The sequence below is a fragment of the Anneissia japonica genome, unplaced genomic scaffold (genome assembly GCF_011630105.1).
Source record: "Anneissia japonica isolate Jap-2015-1 unplaced genomic scaffold, ASM1163010v1 scaffold2756_len2360902_cov194, whole genome shotgun sequence".
NCBI classification, from domain to species: domain Eukaryota; kingdom Metazoa; phylum Echinodermata; class Crinoidea; order Comatulida; family Comatulidae; genus Anneissia; species Anneissia japonica.
In genome coordinates, this window is record NW_022719050.1 from 1,194,685 (window position 1) to 1,198,166 (window position 3,482).

Here is a 3,482-nt window from a genome sequence, read left to right on the forward strand (position 1 = left end):
GGGAATAAAGTGACTCACTCAGGGGACGGGTCAATCATTTGGTAGGAAGGGTGGAACCGCACAATGAGGGCACCAAAGTTTTTAGACCTAATATCTGTGGAAAAATAGTCAATTTCGACATCAAAACCCAAGGCACAGTACAAGACGTTAATCTATGGGTATCCACTATTTTGCTATCTGCCGTACAGTAGTCGCCTTTCTTTGGACGTCAATCTCGTCCCTCTAAGTTTAATAACTGAAAATGGTACATACGTAAAATAATTATTTTATTTCAAAACCAGTAGGTCTCATAAGTAGGTCTTCATAAGTACTTTCATACGTTTTTCTGATTGACTGGTTCCTAATCTTTTGATATTGTTTTTTTTTTTTTCTTTGATTTTTCTTAATTTCACAAATGGAGGGGTTTTTTTTCTTTGATTTTTCTTAATTTCACAAATGGAGGTTCACATCATTACTGATGATAGTGACATTGTGTTGCAGTGTAATCTTCACAGGAACTTCTCTTTATTTTTTTGTAAATTGTTTTCTTTGTTTTGTTATTGTCTTCCTGAATAAATAATAATAATAATAATAATAATAATAATAATAATAATAATAATAATAATAATAATAATAATAATAATAATAAATTAGCGATAGCATTTAAAGACATTCGAAATTAAAGATTAACAAAATGCTATTTAAAATTAGCCTAATAGGAAATTATAAAAGCTCAATGTGAGATAATACCGTTAAAGAAGGTGGACAATATGTTTGAAGTAAAGCTAGAACATGGAGGTATAAAAATATTTTTATACATCCATGGTAGGCCTACGTAGGAGTAATTACCTGGGAAGCGGAAGTGTGGATGCATTAAGGTAAAAAACGCAACATTCTGTTGGATGTAGATAATCATTGTAACAACATTGATCGATTACTTCAAAGGGCTGAATGACGATGGAGGAAGACAAATGCCAGAAATTACCAGAGTAATATGTGAAGATAGGATAACTAGTAGGCCTATAGATCAAAATCTATCGGGTGAATGACGTCATGAGGAAAATGAGCCAGGCTGCAGTTCGTATGAATTACCAGAGGAACCACTGACTGGTATCAACCTCCTGCTTGTAGTAACGAACAATCACAGCTGGGACAAAATACACGCTTGTAAACTCACGTGTGTTTACCGTACGTTCACGCTGTCGTTTTGTTCGACCTCAGTAAAGTAAAACTTCGCCAGTGGTTCTTAGTGATCAAGTTATTATATTAGATGACCATAAGAAGACTTAATCCAAATGTCAAACGGCTATACCCTATTTCACTATATGAAAAATGTTATTTGAACAATTCTTTTTTGTAAAAGTGAGAAAATACAATTCAAAACGTAATTCTTCAGCCTTAATATAGCTTTCAGTTATGGTCTGAAATTAAACACGACAATATAAATAATATAGATCAGCTAAACTGTAAGCGTAATTTCTTGTGAATAATAGAAGTGGCGTGATAGGATAGCGACTTCAAAACAAAAGACTCCAACCCAACAAGTGAATTATCACACTATTAAATCTGTCGCAGCAGTCTCATACAAAGTGACATCATAATCCATTTTACTTGTTGGCATAATGCTTAAAGATATTTTTTCCTCTTTTTTTAAAGATCTACCGTATATTTATTGAACACAATTTGCATCAGTGACGCACACTACCGACAACACATACGCATCCACGGTTACACACACACACACACACACACACACAAAACGTAAAAGTATAAATAAGAATTTAAGGACTGAAGCTTACAGGTAAGAATTAACATCAATATACCTTAAAGCAATGCAGTACTCAAAACAGCATCAATTAAATTTACAGTGGCCATTAAAAAATATAATAGATCTACTTAGCATTGGGCGGTAAAGCAATTGTATGCTTGTTGAAATGGTAAACAAGTTTTATGAAATTTATATACAGTATATATATCAGTGCTTGCGGTACACCACGGTAGATTTATCTGAAATTTGCTGTTGTTGCCGATCGGTATACTGTAGGCGTTGTGCTCCTCAACTGTGAAATGAGTGCGAGAGTGGGACAGCCATGATGCATTTTAGTGACTTTTAATTATTAGCTCAAACGTTGAATTAGAACACAACAATCGATTTAACTTCCTAATAAGATTAGATACGTTAACAGCGATATATTTTCAAGCGGCACGGCAGTGTATGTAATCTAATTTGGAGGCGGGATTGGCAATCTGGAGGACGCACAGCCTTAGTTGCTGACATACTCCCTTAAATTAATGATCAACAAATCCTTGGATTTAAGTTGTCTTTGGGATTAATATTTTACCAAATTAAGACATACTGCATTAGAGTAGTTTATTGCAATATATTAGGAAAAAGATTAAAATCGGATTATGTGTGGACAGGTACGTTCAAAATTCGTGCCAAATCAATCAAGAAATCAAGAGTATGGATTAAATGTTAAAGGTAAGGCAAACCGCTGTACAAAATTAAATGGCGTATATTATCTAAATGTAAATCATATTCCAACTCTAGCAAACGATGTAACCTTTGTATACAAGAGAAGTATTTTATTATGTCAACCCGAAATTTTTACTCTAAATCAAAGGAACGAATTATTCAGTTCTTGTAGACATAGACGCAAGTTCCTTTTACGATTATAACTTAATCCTATAGGCTTTATCCATCTAAAAAATAGACTTAAGCACTTGGTAATTAGCATACTTTTGTTCTGATAAACTGTCACAATCTATGTACAGGGTACACCTAGAACCCCTCAATTACGGGCCCAGAGCCGTTCGTAATTGCGAGTATTCGTAAAATCGGGGTTGACCCAAAAAATTCCTATATATTTGCACTGGCATAAACTAGGCCTAGGCTAGGCCTACAGGCCTATGCAGCTAAGTCTGAGGGGGCCTAGGCCTAAAGTAGGTAGTTTCTAAGCATTCTGATCCCACTCTGGGCCCTATAAACAAATTTGTTTTTAATCGGACGTTTTTTTACCTAGACTGTGGATTTTACTCCAACACAACTTCCATAGATACTTGTTTATTATATATATTGATCATTCAATAAAACAATCAAGCACTATGTTGACTTTTAAAGCTGAAAACGATGATTAAAAGAGAAGTAAAATTTGTCGCATGCACATGTGTGAAGGCATTATAAACACTGAATTTGAAGAGGGCTGTTTAGAGGGCCTCCTTTACTTGAGAATTACATAGTACTGTATAGTATGGTATGTTGTGTTGTATGCATGCTAATAACAGTTACAATTCGAGCGGATATTTTTTTTTCTTAATTTTTTAAAATTTTTCATTTCACTTTTTATGACGAAATCACCTTGATTTTACGTTCGTGAAATCGGGAATTCGTTAAATCGGGGTTCGTAATTGAGGGTTTCTACTCACTCAGAGCCTAGCACTTGATGACTGAGGCACACCTCATGAAACAGCCTGTAGTGCAATAAAATGTTGAGTCTTTAACC